This window comes from Prionailurus bengalensis, chromosome X (assembly GCF_016509475.1).
Source record: "Prionailurus bengalensis isolate Pbe53 chromosome X, Fcat_Pben_1.1_paternal_pri, whole genome shotgun sequence".
NCBI classification, from domain to species: Eukaryota; Metazoa; Chordata; class Mammalia; order Carnivora; family Felidae; genus Prionailurus; species Prionailurus bengalensis.
Genome location: NC_057361.1, coordinates 6,569,701 through 6,592,338, shown reverse-complemented (window position 1 = coordinate 6,592,338; position 22,638 = coordinate 6,569,701). Strand labels below are relative to the sequence as shown.

Sequence of the window (22,638 nt, the reverse complement as noted above, 5' to 3'; positions counted from 1 at the left end):
TTTAAGTTAGAAAACTGTTCAGAGTTAGGTCCCCCCCACCAAGCAGAGCCTGAGACAGGGATGAAGTGCAAGCCATTGATGTGTGAGCAAATCCTGGAAGACGACAGCTGAGGAAGGGAGCACCCACCAGTCTCTAAGCATGATGGGTGGCTGGAGCCCAGGTGTGGGGGCCTCAGAGACCATAGAACATGCCTCAGAGGCATCCTGCTCAAACACTGAGCACTCCGGGGCACTTGTCCAGTGACTCCGGAGAGTATTTGCTGAGCCCTGCCTCCAGAAGCCCCAACTCTTCTGCGCTGTGGCCTGTCTGGCACATGGGCTGGCGTGTTCCCTTGTGTGTCAAGATGTGCAGTAAGGAAACAGGATCCAACAGCAGGAAGAGGCCATCCACAGACCAGGCAGCAGGCCCTCTCCAGCACTGGCTCCCCGCCGCACCCTGATGCTGGACTTCCCAGCCTCTGGAAGTGTGAGCAAGAAATGTGTGTTGTTCAAGTCGATTCGCGCGTGGTGCTTTGTTATAGCAGCCTGTGCTGACAGGGACGGAGCGCAAGCAGTTCCTTAAGGCTGTGCACACCATTTCTGTCCATAACCCCACGGCTAGAGCTTGGTCACACGGCCTCACTGTGCCGCAAACGAGGCTGGAGAATATCATTCTTATTCTTGGGTGGCCAGGGACTCCATGAAAAACAGCCCGTCTTGTTCTGAGGGGCAAGGCTCCTCAGCCCCCGCATGATGGACATTTTGGTCAAGGTGATTCCCTGCGGTGGGAGGCTGTCCTGTGTGTTGCCGGGTGGTTAGCATCCCTGGCCTACACCCACCAGATGCCAGTGACATCCTCCTCCCAGTGATGACAAATAAAATTTTCCCCAGATATTGCCCCATGTCCTCTGCGGGTAAAGTGGCCTCAAGTCGAGAGTGGCTGTGAACGGGACGGAAGAATCGGATATTAAGAGACACATGTCAACAGCCCCCCTTGCCTGGAAGATGGGTCTCTATCCTGTATCTAGGCAAAGCCTCCTCCCTCACGGAAGGTCAAGCTGTGGTGTTATTTCCACATTTGTCACCAGGCTGGGCTTTGCTGGAGCTGTTTCGTGACGTTTTGGCTCCGTGGCCGACCTTGTCAGCCCCAAGTCTGATGCGCCCTCTTGGAGATTCTGTGAGCGACTTATCATTCCTTAATAAATTCATTTTCTGTTTAGATGAGCCAGAGTTAAGTCCTACTGTTTACAACTAAGAATCCGGGCAGATACAATTGGCCTCATTAAGATTCCCCCACGATCCTCCTTTAAGACCTCGGTCTTTTGTTCCTGGGGTTAAGAAGCCAGGCAAATATTCTAGGAATAACTCACAGAGGCAAATTCTCATGCCCGAGACCCATGGGAACATGCTAGTTTCCACATGAGTTTATAGGTTAAATTCTGTCTCCATTATCTGTTGTTTTTTTTCCCCCTTCTTTTAGGACTAGTTGAGAAACTTTGTAGGAATCAAAATTCCCTCTGGATCTCTATACATTTATTTATGCTTCCTCATCCTTGTCCTTCCCAGCCCAACTCGTATATAATTCTCTCCTCCCGTCATTTTTTCGTTCCTTTCCACGGCAGTGATTCTCTTCCCCACTTAATCTTATCTACGTTTACTCTTGCTGTATCTTTTTTCTTTTCCCTCCTCGTCACCGGCTTCAACCTCTTCAACCTCTGGTGTGTTTCATTTTCTGTGTGGCAGGAAAGCTCTCTCTGAAAAGGGAGTGAGTTCATTCTCGAATAGGTAGGAAAGTGGGAGGAATAGTGGGGGAGGCAAGTTGGCTGGAGTTCCCTGTCATTCCTACGCAGTCATGAGGAGGACTGGGGGAGGGGTGATGACCAGCACTGGGGCTGGGGAACGAGATCTAGACGGGGGCTGCTCCTGGAGGGGTGAGGCCAGCTTCACAATACGGGTGTGCAGATGTCTGCGAGTTCAGCTCAAACACCCAAGGGTGCATCAGCTCCGTCTCAGCAAGCCTGGTCCAGTGCCATGGGGGTGGGAAGTCGGGCACGGTCAGGCCTCTGCACAGGGCCGAGGTAGGCAGAGCCTGTAATAACCAAACGGAGCTAGGGAACAGCTACCTCTCACAGTGATTCGAAAACTTGAGTGTGTGTCAGAATCACCTGGGAGTCTCTTTTAGTGATTACTTTTTTTTTTTTTAATTTTTTTAACGTTTATTTATTTTTGAGACAGAGAGAGACAGAGCATGAACGGGGGAGGGGCAGAGAGAGAGGGAGACACAGAATCTGAAACAGGCTCCAGGCTCTGAGCTGTCAGCCCAGAGCCCGACGAGGGGCTCGAACTCACGGACCGTGAGATCATGACCTGAGCCGAAGTCGGCCGCTTAACTGACTCAGCCACCCAGGCGCCCCTAGTGATTACTTTTTAGTAGTTTATTTATTTTGAGAGAGAGAGAAAAAACGTGAACGGAGGAGGGGCAGAGAGAGAGGGAGAGAGAGCGCATCCGAAGCAGGCCCCACGCCATCAGCACACGGAGCCTAAGGCAGGACTTGATCTCATGAACCGTGAGATCATGACCTGAACCGAAATCAAGAGTCGGATGCTCAACCGACTGAGGCACCCAGGCTCCCCTCCTGGGAGTCTATTTAAAGCACAGATTGTGGGGCTCCACGGTCACAGCTTCTGACTCAGCAGATCTGGGATGGGGCCCAGGAGTCGGAATTTCCTAACAGGTTCCTGGGTGAGGCTACTGGCTCGGGGCCAGGCTCCGAGAACCACTGGCTTATGCCTGTTCTTAAACAAGGTTTCTGGACCCTGGCTGCGTATTGGAACCTGGTGGAGGGGATTAAAAATCTCTCAGCGACTTTTGCTGCTGGTGAGGGATGGATCACTGCTTCTATTGCAACAACGAGAACGAAATGGACCAATGACACAGAAATCACATTTCTGGAGGCACCAGAGAGGTGTGGAAACAGAGAGGGGGACTAGAACTAAAATTCCAGAGAGGGAAGAGCCCTCTTGGGTGAGATGGGAGCTTTTCTAGCAACCACAGCGGCCCCACATCGGGCGAATGAAAACAGACGCGGGAAGAGTGGCATCCAGTGTGAGCATCGGTGTTTTGTAAGGATCCCCCTGGTTATCCCAGGGAACAGCCGGGGCTGAAAGACATGCCCTTCCACGCAGCACTGGCCATAGGTCCCAAACCAGATTGGTTTGAGAGGGGCTCTGACTACCCCAGCACACGACCATTGACAGGGAGGGGCGAAGGGTGCGGGGCCTCCTCGGCACGGCTGTCAGAGGAAAGCACGCCGGGTGGGGTTCAGGGGCGCTGGTGCCTATTCCGGCTTTGGGGACGAGCACAGGGCTCGTGACGCTGACTGTCTCAAGCTCACGGACTCCCCCTCGTCCCCCACGGGGTACGGGAGAGAAGGCACACCATGTGACTGCCCCTTAGCTACAGGTCTTCCTCCCTGACTCATCCCTGCGATCCCGAGCCCCAGCACGGTGCCCGGCAAATGGGAGACGCTCGGGAAGTGTTTGCTGACTGAATACAACAAGTACCTCGGTCCGACTCTTTGCCTCCGGCTCGGCGGTTCTCACCTGGAGGAGAGCTGGCACCCAGGCGACGTTCGGCGGTATCTGTAGACATTTTTGGTTGTCACTACTGGGGGTGGGCATCTGGTGGGTGGGGGGCGGGGACGCCACTCCACATCCTACAGTGCAGAGGACAGTCCCCTCCACAGAGAAGGAGCCAGGCCCAAATGTGTGTACTGCCGAGGTCAGGAAAGGCTGCCGTGGCCAGCCGGCCTGCGGGCTCGCCTCCCGCGTCCCACCTCCGCTGTGCGCTCCGGCTGGGGGGCCGGACGCCCTGGACCCGAGGCCGGACGCCCTGGACCCGAGGCCGGGGTAGCGCCGCTGGTCCCCCTGACCTCCCGCTCCCCTCCCAACGTCCCAACGTTTGCAGTGTCAGCTAATGTTGTCGGCCATGGGCACCTGCATGCACGGCTGGGGACTGCCGGCCCTGAGCATCGGGGGAGGCCTCGGCAAGCGGAGGCACGGGAGCTGTGTGTCCCGGGGGCCAGGCTGCCTCGGAGCCCTGCCGGCCTCAGAGCGACCGTGCTCACGGTTCAGCAGCCCTCCTCCACCTCCCGGCCTGAAGCAGCCTGCCCGTCCCCGCGTCCTTCGCCCGGGTTGTTCACCGTGACTCATTTCTCCCGCGGAGACAAAGGAAGCCCTTGAGTCCAAGAATGTTTAAAACCAACAGAAATAGCCAAGCGCGGATTCCCAGGAAGGTGGGAGGAGGCCAGGTGGGTAGAGGCTTTTCCCACCATTGTACTGGGGTGGGTTAATTAGTCCGATGTGCTGCTTACCACCTGGAAAGGGGTGGCAGGGTGGGAGGGGATGAGGCAGAGTTCAGTGGCAGGCAGGAAAGCCTGGGACGAGGTGAAATGCATGCACCAGGGAAAGAGGGCCGGCGGACGGGGCCCCCAGCATGCCGAGAGGTAGGCTGAAGGCTCCCTGAGTCAGCCCTAGCAGCAGGCGATGTTAGAAGCCCTTTACAGAGATCATCTGGTGCAATCCTCATGACCCTATGTGACAGGCTCCACGCGGCCGCCTGTATCAGTTAGCTATTGCCTCAGCAATACCGTGTAACAAACATTGCCACAAGTTTCTGGGGCTTAACACACCAATCGCTTCATCTCTCCTAGAGTGTCCACTGTCCACAGGTCAGTGGAGGCTCAGGGCATCTGGTCCAGCACAGCTGGAGTTAGCTCCACGCGGCAGGCTGGGTTCACGTAGCTCCAGGCACGTCTCTTTTTCTGGGACCCAGGGGCCTGCCTGGAGTATGTTTTTCCCATAATGATGGACGATATGCAAAAGGGCAACAAAACCGGGCAAACTCATTTCAGACTTGTATGTGTGTCAAATCTTCTTGCATTGGCAAAGTGAGGCACATTGCTGAGCCTCACTGAGGTCAGAAATTACACTCTGGCCACCGTGAGTTCAGAGCAAGTCAGAGAGCCAAGCCCAACATTGACAGAGCGGGGCAGTGTACTCCTCCCATGAAGGCTGGGGGTGGTGGAGAGAAGGCACTGTTGGGAGTGAATATTTGCCAATAATCTGACCCACCACATTTAAAGTATGTGGAATCTGAGTCACAAGAGCATGAAGCAATTTGCCTTAGGCCACAGGGCAAGGGGTAGGCTGGGATGTGAACCCAAATGGTGTGGCTTGAGAGCCGGTGTTACACGGCATCCCTCCACACCGGTGTGCTGTATCCACACCCATGCCGCCATACCCCACCGCGAGCTGTCTTAAGCTGCCTGTGGTGGCAAGTCTCCAAGAAGTCCCTGATGGTCCTCACCTCCTGGTGTTCGCTGCCCTCCCTCACCTCCTCCATGTTAGCTACAACTGACCTTTGTGACCAGTAAAATACTGAGCAAGTGGTGGTGTGCCATTTTGGTTTTCTCTTTGGAGTCTTGGATTGCTCACTCCAGGGGAGCCGTCCTGTAGAAAGGCCCACGTGGAGAGGAGCTGAATCTTTCCCCCTTAGTCAGCACCGACACACCTGCCATGTTGAGCGAGCCACCTTGGAAGTGGATCCTTCAGCGTCTGGTTTTCAGATGCTTCTTTTGAGTTTTCTAGAAGAAGCTCAATACTGTGGATGAAGGACAAGCCGTCCCTTCTGGATTGTGTGTCCTGTTTGGATTCTGGACCCGAAGAAACCCTGACATGGAACGAATGGTTGTTTCAAGTCACCACATTTTGAAAGGATTTATTACACAGCAAGAGATAACATACAGCCTTTCCTCAGTACTGGAGATGCTACCCAACACTCAACGGCCATGCTGAACTTGGAACTCCAATATTCTGACCTCTTACCCCGTGTTGTCTTACATTATGAACCAGGATGAGGACTCAGGTCTGTGAACTGCATGCTGGGAGGTGGGTAGTCAGTGCCCGGTAGATCTGAAATTGGTAGGGAATCCTGAAAGGTGAACCAAGGCTTAAACACTGAAGGTTTAGAAACCACGGTTAGTAATAGAATCACAGCAACACTTTTGTTGTGTCTCCGGTAGAAGTCAAGACTTCCCCTAGAACACTTGCCTCTACAGGTAGCCTCCCAAGCCACGAGGGGCGTGGCAAACAGCTCACTTCTGACAATTCCCTTCCCTACCTGCAAACTTACCTCCTAGACTCAGAGGACAGTTCTGGCTCCCTTCATCCGTGTTGTCTGCAAATAGGATGTTCAGTTCCATCTTCCATTTTAATCTGTCCTTCACTTCACGGAAATAACTCTGTCCCTCATTAGCTCTTGAGCATATTCACAGTTACCCCTTAAAAAACAGTTTTTGGGGTGCCTGGGTAGCTCGGTGGGTTAAGCATCCCACTTCGGCTCAGGTCATGATCTCATGGTTCATGGATTCGAGCCCTGCATCGGGCTCTGTGCTGACAGCTCGGAGCCTGGAGCCTGCTTCAGATTCTGTGTGTCTCCTTGTCTCTCCGACCCTCCCCTGCTCATGCTCTGTCTTTCAAAAATAAATAAACGTTAAAAGAAATTAAAAAAAAAAAAAAGACCGTTCTTGTCATTATAATCAATATCAGTCCATATGGAAATGAGGAGACACCGGCTTCTGCCTCCACACAACCAAGAGAAAGATAAGAAAACCCCATTGGCTTTCTACAATTTTTAAGTAAGTAAACCAGTGCCTGCTCACAATAAAAGAGGAAGCCTGACAGCTTTGGCAGGGATTCTGGCAGCTGGGGAGGCAGACTGTTCTAAATATATCATCATTTAAAAAAGCAATCACTGCCAGACTTGCTCTCTCACAATTTACCTCTGTCCCCCCGTGATCGCTCTGATGTGGTACACGGGGCACATCTCATTAGAAGCGCTTATATATGCAGGACGAATGTTTTCCTCTTGAAGATGGAGTTGCTAAGCATTCCAGCAATTTGCTTGATTCAAGAGATCAGGTTGGGGAAAGATCAATCTTGGCCACACGGTTCATTAGTGAGATCAGTCAGGGGCTTGATGACTTCCGGAAGAAATCTTTTAAATCAACAGAATGTCCTGTGTGTGATTTCTTGGGCCTCGAACACTCTGCAGGGGGTCAAGGGTTAGAATGTACAGTGTGATTCTCTGCCTCCCACACAATCGGCGGGGACACATGATCTCCACGTGTGTTCTTTTAACAGAGGAGGGAAAAGTCTCCACAGCACACATGGTGCACACCTCCCCCCCACATATGGGTAGAATGTTCTCTGTTTTACATAAGCATTGCTGTGATAAACGTTTAACACGTTTTGGATTTAACAGAAGACACTGCACGGAGTCCTAAATTAAATTCAGGAGGTCCCCAGGGGTGCACAGGTGAAAAACCCAACCTTAAAACCTTGGGATGTGAAACATCGGAAAATAAGCATATTACTATCTGGGTATTGTTTGGTGTGTTATTTTAACAATCATTTTAATCCTAAGCATAGGCCCTTGTTATGCAATCACATCATGAGTTTACACTCACGGACACTCGCTGCGAACTAAGAATTTTACATTCACTGACCGAGCTAATTCTCACCACTACCAGATAGTAGAGATATTAGCATGTGTACCTGCAGAAAGCTGATGTGACTTGCCTAATGCCACACAACCAATAAAGGGCATAGCAGGAGCCCACCCTGAAAACGGTCCACCTCCAAAATCCGTGTTCTTCCATACTGCCTGACAGTCTCTTGTGGAGGCATACCCTTGTGCAAATTTGTATTACGCCTTAAAGCGCATTGCAATAAGTGTGTCTGAACTTGATCATGCCATGAGTCATTAGCAAATTACGGTTCCTGTCCTTCCTCATGGCAGTTCTATTTCCAGTTTATTTATTCTTCAAAACCCAGTTCAAATAGCACCGCCCGTCAGCTTTCCCCAAACCCCACCCAGGACTACGCTCTGGCCTTTATATTCTGCCCCTTATATTTCTCCTTATTGTTGGGTTCTGTTGTATTCATTTGCTTGTACAAACTCCTTTAGGACGGAACTAAAATCTCTTCAACTTTGTTCATGTGCTGGAAATTTTAGATTCATTAAAAAAACTCAACGTATGGAGGTAAAATTAATATGCAATAAAACACATAGCTCTTAGGTATGAGCTAGGTGGGGTTTACAAATGTACTCACCTGTGTACCTAACATCCCAATCGAGATGAGGAACATTTCCATCACCCCATCTGCCCCTTGGCAACCAATGCCCTTCAAGCAACCGCAGATTGGAACCCCCATCTGCGTGCCGTAAAAACACTTCAGACCCATCTGTCTTCTTTAGTCTGCTTAATGCTACTGGAATCCTTCTGGCTCCTCAGGTTATAAAACCCAAAGCCTTTTTTTTTTTTGTCATATCCTTTAGTTCCTCATATATCACATATATATATATTTTGTCATATCCGTAGTTCCTCAACTAGCAAACTTTGCAGAGTATCTATATTCCAAGCCAAGGATCTTGGCCAAGGATTGAGTCATGAGCCAAAGCCAGTCAATGCCATATTCCCCTGGTTCTTTCTTCTATCCGCCTACTTCCCCCATACACTGTCCAGTTCATGTCCTCTTCATCTTTACGCTGCTACTCCCCAGCCGTGGGTTGGGTCTTGCCACCCTCCCTTCTTTGAATCCATCACCCACAGGGCTCCCGGCTGCTGTCATAAACATCCCATATCTCCCCACTCCAGACAAAACACAACATACAAAATAACGTCTCAACCCCTCGGCTCGCCTTCAGGAACTTTCGTAGTCTGGCTTCAGCCTGCCTCTCCAGCTCGTCTCCTTTGACCTGCTTCCATGAGACCTATACGCCAGTCGCTGCAGGCCCCTGGCCTGTTTCCAAAGATGTTTTGTTTCCCTCGAACTCTGTGTCTTCACTTAGGCTGTGCTTTCTGCTGAGAATGTCGTCCTTCCCGCCTCTGGAAGTCTTACCCATTTCCAGTGCCCTGTCCTGCAAGGTCTGTCGAGGGGCCCTTCCTCCATTCCTTGGCGTGCTACGTCTGTGTATCCACATGTTGCCCTCGCAGCCTGTGGCTCGCGTTCCTGAGGACTTTGTTTCCCTGTGTGTCTTCCAGCGACATCATTAGTTTCACACCACAGAGGAGTCCATGTTAGGAGAATAAGAGAAGAGAATGTTCTTTCCAGAAGAGTAGCAGTGTTCTGATGTTTTGTTTGTTTTTTTTTTTCTGCATGTTTTTATACTGCGATACACGGGTGATATTATTTCTCTGTTCAGTTGGCTGCTGGGGAGCTGGGAGCTAAACATAATGCCCCCTTTGCCCAAACATAGAGCTTACAGGATAAATTCTGTATGCTGTGGTTACCCCTGGTTTCATCTCCCATTTCTTATTTTCCTATCATATTTCTTGTCGATTTAAAAAAATTGTTTTTAATCTGTATTTATTTTTGAGAGAGAGACAGAGTGTGAGCAGGGGAGGAGCAGAAGAGAGGGAGACACAGAATCCAAAACAGGCTCCAGGGTCTGAGCTGGCAGCACAGAGCCCGATGCGGGGCTCGAACTCACGAACTGCGAGATCATGACCCGAGCCGAAGTTGGAGGGTCAACCTATTGAGCCACCCAGGAGCCCCTCTTGTCGATTTTTATCCTCTGCATAGGTTTTACTGTTTCTGCTCATAGCAGGCACTCAGTTAATTTGTTCAATGAAACAATTCATTGTTTTCATTGGCATGTGGCAGAGAAAAAACAATCACCAAAGCTCTTCAAGAGCGAATGGATGTTTGATTCATCTTTATACTGACCCCCACCCCCCCAACAGCCTAGCACAGAGCTTGGCCCTGAGTAAAAACTCAATAAATGTTAAATTTCACTGAATTAGAAAAACAAGAGAGGGCACCTGTAGAGCTCAAAATCATCAGTAAATGGTTACAGTAAAATCCCTGATGATAAAGTTGTTTCTATTATAGGATTATTATAAAACTATGGAGACACTCAACTCACATTAAGAAAGGAAGCATAGGGGCACCTAAGTGGCTCAGGCAGTTAAGTGTCCGACTGTGGATTCCGGCTCAGTTCATGATCCCACATCTGGCATCGGGCTCTCTGCTGACCGTGGAGGCTGCTTAGGATTCTCTCTCTCCCTCTCCCTCTGCTCCTCCAGTGCTCCCACACCTGTGGGTGCACACGCTCTCACGAAGAGGAAGAAAGAAAGAAAGAAAGAAAGAAAGAAAGAAAGAAAGAGAAAGAAAGAGAATGAGGCACCGGCTGGCTCAGTCAGTGGAGTACATTCCTCTTGATTTTGGGGTTGTGACTTTGAGCCCCACCTTGGGCACAGAGCTTACTGGAAAAAAAAGCAGAGGAAGATTCTGGTCTTTAAGCACTGCATTTCATAAAGAGCATTATGGAGCCAGGCAAAAGCCCGCTGAAGAATGAGCGGCGACTACGGCACCGGAGCGTGTAAATGCGGGATGAAGGAGTGTCTGGGGAATCTGTCAAAAGGCTGATGGCTTCTGCCACAACAAAACAAAAAGACAAGATGGAACTGGTGAGTCTTTATATGCCTCTTTATGTGCTTACATTAGTCCTGTTGTATGGAAACTGAAGATTTATGCATTCATAAAGAAAACAGGTAAGAAGGAAAGCCAGAAAACGTAAAGACTGATATAAACGTAAAATAAAAGCGGGGGGGCACCTGGGTGGCTCAGGTGGTTGAGCATCCGACTCTTGATTTCAGCTCAGGTGGTGAGATCGAGCCCTGTGTCAGGCTCTGTTCTGGGCATAGAGCCTGCTTGGGATTCTCTCTCCCTCTCTCTCTCTCTCTGTCTCCTTCTGCCCCTCTCTCCATGTGCTCTCTTTCTAAAAATAAAAAATAAAAAATAAATTAAAATAAGAGAAAATTGTTTCTGTCGATTGTGGTGCTGGCTTTCATTTCCCGTCTCCCACCGGAAAGAGACCTTGGTCCCCATCCGCCCGTGAACTGCTCTAACTCTGGGTCTCTGTGTGGGTCCCCCTGAGTCTATCAGATGCAGACACTCGCAACCCCCCTCTTCTGAGTCAGCAGGACATGATTTCACCACCATAGGCAGAGAAGTTCCTCGAGCACCCATGCATCGGGAGCACACCACCCTTCTTGGAGAGGACAGAGGCTTGCCGGTCAGTTCCAGATCATGGGTGGAAAGCTGGAGGCGAGGGCATTCCTGAGAATGAGTCCCAGCTTGCCCTTCCCTGAGCCATGCGTCCCGTGGATCTCGGAAGCCACTTAGAGACACAGTGTGTCTAACGGCCAGCCCATCTGTGCCGTCTTCACTCCTGCTGTCCACGTATCCCCACTGATGATGTAGAATCTCCGAGAAGGACTCATGGCGTCCATTTGGGTGCCCAATCTTGGGACCTAAACTCATCTACCCTACCTCTCGGAGAGAGGTTCAGCCTCGTATCCATCCCGCAAACATGAACCAGGTCAGTGAAATGCATGGAAGCCCAGAAAAGCAGCAGAGGAAGGTAATCTAGAATCCTTGCATCATGGGGCAGCTTTACGAGGGGGCTCTAAAACGGGCCTGCAGCTTTCTGTATGCTCTTCACTTATGGTTACTCTGTGGGCAGCTAAATAACTTAGCTCTATCATCATGTGGTTTATTGCAGTAATTTTTTTTAACCTGAGAAATCGTGGTGGTTTTTTTTCTTTTCTTTTTTTCCTGCAGAAAAACATCAAATATTCCAAACATAGAAACCTGCCTATGGGAGCTTGGTTTCCATCACTTTCCGTGGTGTCTTTGATATTCAATCCTTGCCCACCAAAACTTGTCAATCAGAGTTTCTCCGGCTCGGCTCTATTGACATTGGGGCTGGATACTCTTTCTGGGGGGCGCTGTACTGTGTTGCAGGGGGCGGGGGTTCAGCACATGTCTAGTCTCTGTCTTCTGCATGCCAGGAGCACACTTCCTCCCCAGGAGTGACAACCAAAAATATCTCTGGACATTGTGGAATGTTCCCTGGGGAGCAAAGTGCCCCAGTTGAGAACTGGTGCTGGAGAGGACAGCAGCTAGGAGAATCTGGGCCAGAATTGTCCTCTCGGATGGTTGTTTCGGCCACAAGGCTTCACACCAAGGCATGACCGCATCCTCTTCCTGCTCAAAATAGCCATCTCTTCAGCCTCTCCTAGGCCACCAGGGAGGCTGTGAGGCACTGAGCAGCAAGCTTCAACAGGGAGAGAGGCATTATTATTATTATTATTATTAGAGAGAGAGAGGGCACAAGCGAGTGAAGGTGGAGAGAGAGAGAGAGAGAGAGAGAGAGAGGCAGGGCTCACCTGATGCGGGGCTCGAACTCATGAACTGGGAGATCATGGCCTGTGCCAAAGTTGGATGCTTAAGTGACGGAGGCATTTTTAAAAAAATGTTTATTTATTTTCGAAAGAGAGAGAGAGAGAGGGACAGTGTGAGTGGGGGAGGGACAGACAGAGAGGGAGACACAGAATCCCAAGCAGGCTCCAGGCTCTGAGCTGTCATCACAGAGCCCGACATGGGGCTTGCACTCCTGAACCGGAGACTATGACCTGAGCCGAAGTCAGAGGCTCAACCTTGACTGAGCCACCTTGGCGCCCCTGGACTTTTTTTTTTTTTTTAATGTGACTTGCATTTATGGATCCTCGGGGAATTTTTGCAGACCTGAGGCCCGGAGGCAAGAGCTAGGAAGACAAGAGTGGAGAAGGCAGGCCAGTTTTCACATTCCCTTAGGCCAGGCTGACAATACTAGTGTGACCTGTAGAAAGCTGGGCCTTTGGCATCCACAGGAAATGCTGTTTCTCCACAAAGCCACATGCAAAAACATTAATCTGGTGCCTACTAAATAATAAAAGTAATTACAACTGTGCAGTTGCCCAAAGGGGGTTTTCACTCACAGCCCAGCGTAACAGAAGTTGTTAAACCCTCTCTCCTCCTTCTCTCTCTGTTACTATCACACACAGATGGCAAATGTCCTCATCGTCTCTTTCTTGCCATCCACCCACCCCTCCCCGGTTTGCTCTCAAGATGGTGCTCCTCGCGGGCTCTTGTTTCCTGCCCCATCCCCCTGTTCTTGGCCCCATTTCTCCCTTTTGTGGGGCTCCCTGTCTGGTGTCATTCCTGGTGGCTCTCACCATGATTAACACAACGAAAGCTTCGGGCTAATAGCAGACTGGAGGCTGCTGGCTCCTCCACTGGGGACTGGAGGTGATGGAGAACAGGTGGAGGAAGTGACACCTGTGTCTCTTAAGTGTGAGCATTTCTAAGACACTTGGTCATACATGACACAAACTACACCCCACCCCGCCTGTTAATATGAGAATTAACTCTGTGGTCTTTTTATTAAATGGCGATGTTGTTTTGAACCCTGCCTCAGTTTCTTTATTTTTTATTTTTTAATGTTATTTTTGAAAGAGAGAGACAGAGAGAGAGTGTGAGAAGGGGAGGAGGAGAGAGAGAGGGAGCCACAGAATGTGATGCAGGCTCCAGGCTCTGAGATGTCAGCACGGAGCCCAATGCGGGGCTGGAACTCATGAACTGGGAGATCATGACCCGAGCAGAAGTCCAACGCTCAACCTACTGAGCCACGCAGGCTCCCCCCAAACCCTGCCTCGGATTCTATTGCTATCCCTCAAATTACCACCAACTTGGCTTGCAGCCACACCCACTCATCAGCTCACCGTGGTCGGGGCAGAACAGGGCATGGTGTGGCCGTGGGCTCTGCTCAGGTCTCACCGGGCTGCAGTGGAAGTGTCAGCCTCACCTGGGCTCTGGGGCCGTGGTCGCCTCACCTGGGCTCTGGGGCCGTGGTCGTCATCTGAAGGTCTGGTCCTTTCCTAGTGTGCTTGAGGCAGAATGCAGTTCTTTGCGACAGCAGACATGAGGCCCCTGCTTCCCTGCCTGCGGTCAGCTGCAGGTTGCTTTTAGCTCCCGGAAACCATCCACATTCTTTGCCTTGTGGCTTCATCTCTGAATCCAGTAGCAAAGACTGGGCCTCACCAGATTCCCTGTTACCTTTCGAGTCTCTTTCCAGGAAAAACCTTGTCACCTTTAAGGTCTCACCTAATTAGGTCAGCCCCACCAAGGATAATCTCTCTTTCTTAAAGTCATTGATTTGGGATTTAATTGCAGCTGCAAAATCCCTTCACGGACCCACCTAGGTTAGTATGTGACTGAATAACTTGGAGAAGGTGTGTATATGCCAGGGGTCAGGCATGTCAGAGGCATCTCGGAATTCTCCCTATTACAACCCCTAATATGAAAATGGTGAAATTACCACTTTAACAAGGAATCATTGATTAATTGATTCATTCATTCACTCATTCCTTCTGCTTAAACCAGCACGGAACATGCAATACTCCCTTAATTCATATTCACTTACCTAATGTTTCTGAGAAGTGAACTAACTGATGTGAAAACTATTGATTATCAAGCGTATCTCAGACGCTAGGTATAGACGAGACAACGAAGTGTCAGAGAAGAGTCCTGTTCCAGTGGGCGACTGAATGAACGCACACTGCAGACTTTCTAGACTGCCAGGTCGTCCCTGGACTTGCTTTGCATTGAATAAACACTTATTAGCTGCTGACTTCTCATGATAAGGCCGAATCCTTAATTATTTGTTCCTCAATAGAAACAGAATTGTTCAAGGCAACTGATGAGACAGAATCTGTCTCAATCCAACAAACTTGCCAATTCCTCTGCTATGTTATCCTTCAGGTAAGTGGAAGCAAGTCTAGGTCGTGGGTATTAAATCCCCTTGTCTTGATTGAGTGACAGTAAGAATAAGATGGTGGAGATATGAGGGTGGCTGGGGAGGTTCTAAGGTTCCTGGGCTGATCCCTATTGGAGACCCCAGTGCAGGGACTGGAGATCTGGAATAAAGAGCTGGGTGGGAGGTCCAATAATTCTTATAAGGGGGTCAGAAGTAGGTCTCATAGCCTGGGCTGGAGACAGGAACCCAAGAGCCAGGTCTTGGAGAAGAATGGCAGGGGGATGTATATTGTGAAGTGCAGCCATTATAATTTATTTCTCTTGGGTGGTAGAAGCAGATGGGTCCTTTGGTGGCTGGCTGGGCTTGAAGATGACATCTGGATACGCAGGGCCACATCCCTATCTCGAAACCCAGGAATTTCACTGGGGAGGGACTTAGTCCCCACAACCCCTCTGGGAACATTTGGCAACGTCCGGATACATTTTTGGGTGTCCGCAAACGTGGGTGAGGGTACATTGCAGCATCTAATGGGTAGAGGCCGGTGCACAGAGTGGCCCTCGGCAACAATTATCTGCCTCCAAATGTCAAGTGTGAACCCTGCCCTAACCAGATCTGCATGTTGGGGTCAATGGCCAAGCAACTGTGAATGACAAAGGCCATTACGTTTAGTGAATCATGTTGGCAACTGATGTCCATTCGGGGCTCTGCAATCAACCAGTTGTGTGACCTCAGACACAAACTGGACCCAAGCGTGCTGTCATGGGGGGGGGCGCTATTCCCAAGAGGGTGAACAGAAATTATAAAAGACTTTTGACTTCCCATTAGTCAAATAATTCCTGGTATATATAATTTGGAATATTTAGTTTTCATTTTTTCTTATTTGTTTAACTTTTTAAAAAGAATCTTTTTTAAGTTTATTTATTTATTTTGAGAAAGAGCACAAGTCAGGGAGAAGCAGAGAGAGTCAAAGAGAGAGAGAGGTATACAGAGAAAAAATCCCAAGCAGTCTCTGCACTGTCAGCACAGAGCCCAACGTGGGGCTCGAACCCACCAACTGTAAGATCATGACCTGAGCTGAAGTCGGACACGTAACCGACTGAGCCATCAGGAGCCCCTTATTTGTTTAATTTTTATTCAGATCTACCTTTATTGCGAAGAAGGCACAATTTTAGGTTTCAAAGCAGAGTTAAACCTTGGGGAGTGAAGTGAATTTTCTGGTGTCCTTAGATTCTTCCTTGTTACAACCCTCTAAAAAATGTTTTTAGTCCTCCTCCTTTTTTTTTTTTTAATTTTTTTTCAACGTTTTTATTTATTTTTTGGGACAGAGAGAGACAGAGCATGAACGGGGGAGGGGCAGAGAGAGAGGGAGACACAGAATCGGAAACAGGCTCCAGGCTCCGAGCCATCAGCCCAGAGCCTGACGCGGGGCTCGAACTCACGGACCGCGAGATCGTGACCTGGCTGAAGTCGGACGCTCAACCGACTGTGCCACCCAGGCGCCCCTAGTCCTCCTCCTTCTGAAGCAAGGTCAGCATGCTGAGCCTAATTTAATTGTCCTTTGACTCTGGAGCACGCATTGCCAGGGGCCAGGGGCCAGTGGGCTAAAAGTCCTCCCCTGTGCTCTCAAAGCTGATTTCCATTTATTGGCCCCCAAGATACACTCTGGAAGTTGTGTGTTCAGTGAAGTCCAAGATACTTTCTCCTGCTTCATCATTTACTTCTTTTCTGAAATCAGGTTTTGTAATCCATAATTTTGATTGGAGTATGTTCTGGCTTACTGTTTCAGTGGCCGCCTGAAGGAAAGCACACTACAGACTTCCCAGTAGTTAAAAAAAATTTTTTTTGAAGTTTAGGACAAATACTATCTTTTATTTAGGGAGAGGGTCAAAATGAAATACGGATGTTTACCCAACCTGGTGAGTACTTGGGTGGAGGCCCAACCTCCTTCAGCTTTAGAGGGAACAGTGTTGGATAGACAGCCCTCAATGGCTTTTCCTATACTTTATACACTTGCACTAATTAATCCTTCACCTCGGATGTGACACCCTAGAGGTGGTTTAGAAGTGATTTCCCAGGCTTAGAGAGGAGGTTGTGCGGTCCTGCGTGGGTATGATGGTGGGCATTCCATTTTGGAGGCTGCATGGCCAGAGCAGATAAGTGTTAGGGCCTCAGGGGTAATTTTTCTAATGGGAAAAAAAAAGTGCTTCAGGTAATCAGTCTCTTGTTTTCCTTTCCTTTTTCTGCTTTTATCCTTGGTCTGTTTGGCAGTTACCCAAGTTATAAGACTTGACAGTCATTTCTGTTTAATAATCTTGCTTTGAAACTCAAGAAGTACCCCGCATGCAGCCCTGTCAACAGGGAATCATTAACGCTGAGCAGAAAAAACGTATATACTTAATTGTTTTTATTGAAATAAATGCCCTATGTACCCCCTGCTATTTAATGAGCACACATAGGTTAAGGAAGATGAGGACGCCTGTTACGGCTGCCATCTTTGATTACTTCGCGTTTGCATTTGAAAGTAGAAAAGAGGCTTGTTTTTATATGAGAAACAGGATTTCACCTTTTTGGTTTACACCCCCCGCCCCTGTCTCTACCCCAGCCTATTTCTCAAAGGGAAATGCAGTGTATTAACAGAGGAGGAATGAGGACATCCAAAACCTTCTTTGTGGGCATCTATTTATTCCCACTGGACAATTGGTGTTTCAAGCAAAGCTAAGATATTTGCAAAACTTTTCAGTGTTCTATTAGATTTTAGTCAGGCTGTGGTACATTCCTGTCCCATAGGGAAAACTGGGAATAAGATTTATATAGAATACAGAAGCCCGTAACCAAGGGCCTGCTATTCCTATGTGAGAAGACAAAAATGTTAGCCTAATTGTTAATACCCTAAATTTCACGACCTAAGGCCAATCTTCCCTTTCCTCCTCACTCTTTCCCTCCCTCTCTCCTTTTTTTTTTTTTAGCGCTTTGCTTAAGTATCATGAGAATAGGGGTGCCTAAGTGGCTCAGTAGGTAAAGTGTCGGACTCTTGGTTTCGGTCAGGTCGTGATCTGACGTTTCGTGAGTTCGAGCCCTGCATGGGGCTCCACGCTGACAGTGCAGAGCCTGCTTGGAATTCTCTCTCTCCCTTGCTCTCCCCTTGCCCCTCCCCCACTCACTCTCTCTGTCTCTCTCAAAATGAATAAACTTAAAAAAAAAAAAAAGAACCACAAGAAATAGCCCTGTTCCCCATTCTTGATTCTGAGATTAAAGGTTTTAGATGGCGCCTCTTGGTAGCATGAGGCTCTCAGTTTTCCAACAAGATCATCACGGTTTATGAAGCTTCTCCAATCCATAGACCGCAAACTGAATTCTGCATCCTCCCCACCCAACTCTGCTCATTTTCCATCTTGTTTATATAAATGGATCCGTCCTCCAACCCGTCTGCCTGCCTAAAACCTTTAAAGCACTTTTTAACAAATTCATCGGTCTCTATACATACAGAAAGGTGCAAATGTGAGAAGTCAGTGGCTCCCTGACTTTCACAACCTAAACGCTCCCATGGAACCAGCTCCAGATGAAGAAGCAAATCACTACCTTACTGTCCTGGTAAGTTGGACTCCTAGGAGTTAACTTCTTCCAGATATCATGAACTCCCTCTTCTCCATTTCATCCTGGAACCCTCACCCTCCTTCTGGTCCATTTCCTCATTGGTCTCCCAGGCCCCAACCATGGCCCTGCCCATCCATCCTCCCTCCCACTGCCAGCTTCAGGCTGGACCACAACCTGATGTCTGTTCTCTGTTTGGAAACATAGCCTTGCTCCCTAGTGCTCTGGTGTGAAAACTCAGTTTCTTCATCTAGAATCCAAGGTCCTTGGGACCCGATGAGAACACATTCTTGGTGCTAGTCCCTCCCCCACCCCGTTTTGCCTCATATGCCTTATGATTGAGCCAAATGGAAATATTCACTGTTCTGGTAATAGAAATAATAACAATGATAGTTGACTTGTCTTAAATATTTAACATACATGAGGCTCTTGATTAAGATGTAACAGATTTTGGGGCGCCCGGGTGGCTCAGGAGATTGAGCGTCCAACTTCAGGCTCAGGTCATGATCTCGCGGTTCGTGAGTTCAAGTCCCACATCAGGCTCGCTGCTGTCTGCCTGTCAGCGCGGAGCCCGCTTTGGATCCTCTGTCCCCCTCTCTCTGCCCCTCCCCTGCTTGTGCTCTCCAAAAAAATAAACAAATATTTAAAAAAAATTTTTTTTAACGTTTATTCATTTTTGAGACAGAGAGAGACAGAGCATGAATGGGGGAAGGTCAGAGAGAGAGGGAGACACAGAATCTGAAACAGGCTCCAGGCTCCGAGCTGTCAGCACAGAGCCCGATGTGGGGCTCGAACTCACCGACCGCGAGATCATGACCTGAGCCGAAGTTGGACGCCCAACCGACTAAGCCACCCAGGCGCCCCTAAACAAATATTTTTTAAAAAGTTGTAACAGATTTTAATCTTCACAGCGACATTATGAGATAGATGGTATTATTAACCTGCTTCACTGGAAATTGAGTCACTTACTGGAGGTCACACCATGCATCCCATGTCTTAGAACTTGTAATTCTAAGACTTTGGGACTTGTGCTCTTGAGCAGGACAAGTGCCAAGGTTTTCCACACATATGATTTTGCTCATGCTGTTCCACCCTGCCGGGCATGTATAATCAATTTTGTTTGTCCACACCTGACCGACTCTGTAAGACTCAGCTCCCATGTGTCATCTTGCAATGAATTCTTTCCCTTTCCTTCAACTGGAAGTTGTCTCTGAACATTCAGAGCATTTCACCTATGCCTCTTGTGACTCATTCATTCATTCATTCATTCATTCAAGGTATACAATTGATTTTCATTATTTGCAGTATTGATGTTCTATAGAATCTCCACGAACACTGAATTAGCAAATAGTGAACCTCTGCTCCCAGGGGACATATGGGGTCAGTTTCCTACAAGGCTCTGGTCATGACTTTCATCCACCTCTCAGTACCTAAACTTGTTTTATACATGTTTCTGTTCAAAGACATCTTATTTCATATCTATTATTGATTTGTTCACATTGAACCGATGGCCGAGAGCACTATGACCCATGACTGGAGGAAACTTATCTAAAATGTATTTTCTCCATGAGGCACCATCCAGCCTTCTCGTGCTGAGGAGCACCTGACAGCACATCAGCATTAGGGGGCCATTTTCAAAAGTGAAATCACCCACAGGAAGCACAAAAAAAGCAAAAAACGTGGCACCAGGTGGACTGTGAAAAAGAGGCTTGCTTACATTCTCAGAGCTGAAACAAGGCAGAGTGTTACTCTGAGCTCGGCTGGCAATGTATGTGTCAAGGGACTCAAAAATTTTCTCTGCCATATACGTGTCCTTGAATGACTTTGAAACCACCATGCGTGTTGACTTCGGGGTTACAAAAAATTTTAGCGAGTAGGCAAATTTGCAGATTCAGAATCCGTGAATTGTGAGGACTGACTGCATTCATTTCAATCTCGTATTCGTGTTAGTGAGTGCTTCTCTTTCCTGGTAAATTATAATTTCCTTGAGAGAATGAGCTTATGTTTTATTAATCTCTACACTTCCCCAATACTAGCCCAATGCCTTGTTCATATTAAGTGCTCAATAAATTATTTATTGCATTAATTACAGGGAAGAGGAGAAAGTACCTATTGGCTAAGGGGTCCATAATGTTATTTCTTCATTGCATCTGGCTTTCCTTCAGATATTTTTAGTTCACTTAGTGAATTTTTTTTAATGTTTATTTATTATTTATTTATTTATTTATTTTTTAATATATATATATATTTTTAACGTTTATTTATTTAAAAAAATTTTTTTTTTCAACGTTTATTTATTTTTGGGACAGAGAGAGACAGAGCATGAACGGGGGAGGGGCAGAGAGAGAGGGAGACACAGAATCGGAAACAGGCTCCAGGCTCCGAGCCATCAGCCCAGAGCCTGACGCGGGGCTCGAACTCACGGACCGCGAGATCGTGACCTGGCTGAAGTTGGACGCTTAACCGACTGCGCCACCCAGGCGCCCCAAAGTTTATTTATTTTTGAGACAGAGAGAGACAGAGCATGAACGGGGGAGGGTCAGAGAGAGGGAGACACAAAATCTGAAGCAGGCTCCAGGCTCTGAGCTGTCAGCCCAGAGCCTGACACGGGGCTCGAACCCATGGACCGCGAGATCATGACCTGAGCCGAAGTCGGCCGCTTAACCGACTGAGCCACCCAGGCGCCCCAATGTTTATTTATTTTTAAGAGTGAGACAGAGTGCAAGCAGGGGAAGGGCAGAGAGAGAGGGAGACACAGAATGAAAGCAGGCTTCAGGCTCTGAGGCATCAGCACAGAGCCGACGTGGGGCTCAAACTCACGGAATCATGAGATCATGACCTGAGCCGAAGCTGGATGCTTAACCAACTGAGCTACCCAGGTGCCCCTAGTTTTAAGATACGTTCAGTTCAGTAATGTATAATTGTTGCCCCATCTCCAAAAGCATTTTTTTCTTATTTTAACACCAAAGATATTGGGGATGAAGGATGGGTATTTTTATCTCTTGAAAATGTGCTCCAAATACAAACAGCCTGGTAAGGACACAATCTGGTGAAGCTCTTCCAGCCCCCTGTGATTTAGAAAATCACGCCCCGTGTGCTTAGTGGATCCATGATCCTGTAAAGTGGTGGGAATGGGGTACAGCTGAGGGGAACTGGGGGGGTGGTCACAGGCTGTGAGCCACAGGACATTTTTAGTTATGGCAGAAGCGTGGTTTTTGCCAGGGGTGATGCTACTGATTATCTTTTTCATTATTCTTGGTTTGTGCCTCTTATTCATGAATAAGAACTTAATGATTCTTTCCTACTTTTTTTCCCCTCCATTTAATAAGTTTGGCTTGCTCCTCCTCCCTCACCACTCTTTGCATTTTGAATGGAATACAAAAATAATGAGGCTGTTTTGTTCAACATCAATGAGCTTTAGCTATGTAAACCTTATATCAAATCAAATTTTTTTCCATTGCCATAACAGCATTATCTATATAAAGATCATGTGATTTTCCACTGCCTCGGAGATGGATAATTACTAAGCAACAAAACAGGTAGCTTTGGGAGTAACTTAAGAATCTGATGCTCAAGGTTATGTTTTGAGGATGGATATTTAGCCAGACTTTTCTTTTTAAAAGAATTTTTTAATGTTTATTTCTTTTTGAGAGAGAAAGTGACAGAGTGCGAGCCAGGGAAAGGCAGAGAGAGAGAGAGAGAGAGAGGGAGACACAGAATCTGATGCATGCTGCAGGCTCCAGGCTCTGAGCTGTCAGCACAGAGCCCGACACGGGGCTCGAACCCACGAACCGCAAGATCATGACCTGAGCTGAAGTTGGATGCTTAACGACTGAGCCATCCAGCTGCCCCTAGCCAGAGTTTTCAAAGCTCAACAATAATGTACATTTATGTATCGGGGCTTGTGTCAAATCAGAATCCAATGGGGCTCTCTGGTTTTCCACTCTTTTGCCCCATTATTTTCCATAGGGTTAAATTTTAATAACTACAATACAGGAGAATGTGATTAGGCAAATAGAAATAAATGTACTGCAGATTGTAAGAATGGTCATGATCTTTCTGCCTGCTTGTACACATGCACCTTGGCAACATGGCTTTGCAACTACTTCCATCAATAGCTCAAATCTACTCTCCCTCCCTTTCACTCTAATCTGGCCTTGTGACTTGCTTTAGCCAATAGAATGTGATACTGAAGTGACAATATTGTCACTTCCGGGCCTAGATGTTAAGAGGTCTTATGTGCCTCTTCTCTCTTAGAGCTCTGCCCAGCCTTCTGGAGGATGACAGATTATACAGCACAGAGATCAACCATTTTAGAAGCAGCCAATCTCCAGCTCACATGGAAGCCAACTACACATTCA

General features: G+C 48.1%; 1 protein-coding gene across 1 annotated transcript in view; it reads left to right on the top strand.

The window, feature by feature from the left end:
- Positions 1-22,638, top strand: part of LOC122477724 — a 129,339-nt gene that overhangs the window by 39,416 nt on the left and 67,285 nt on the right. The window lies entirely within an intron of this gene.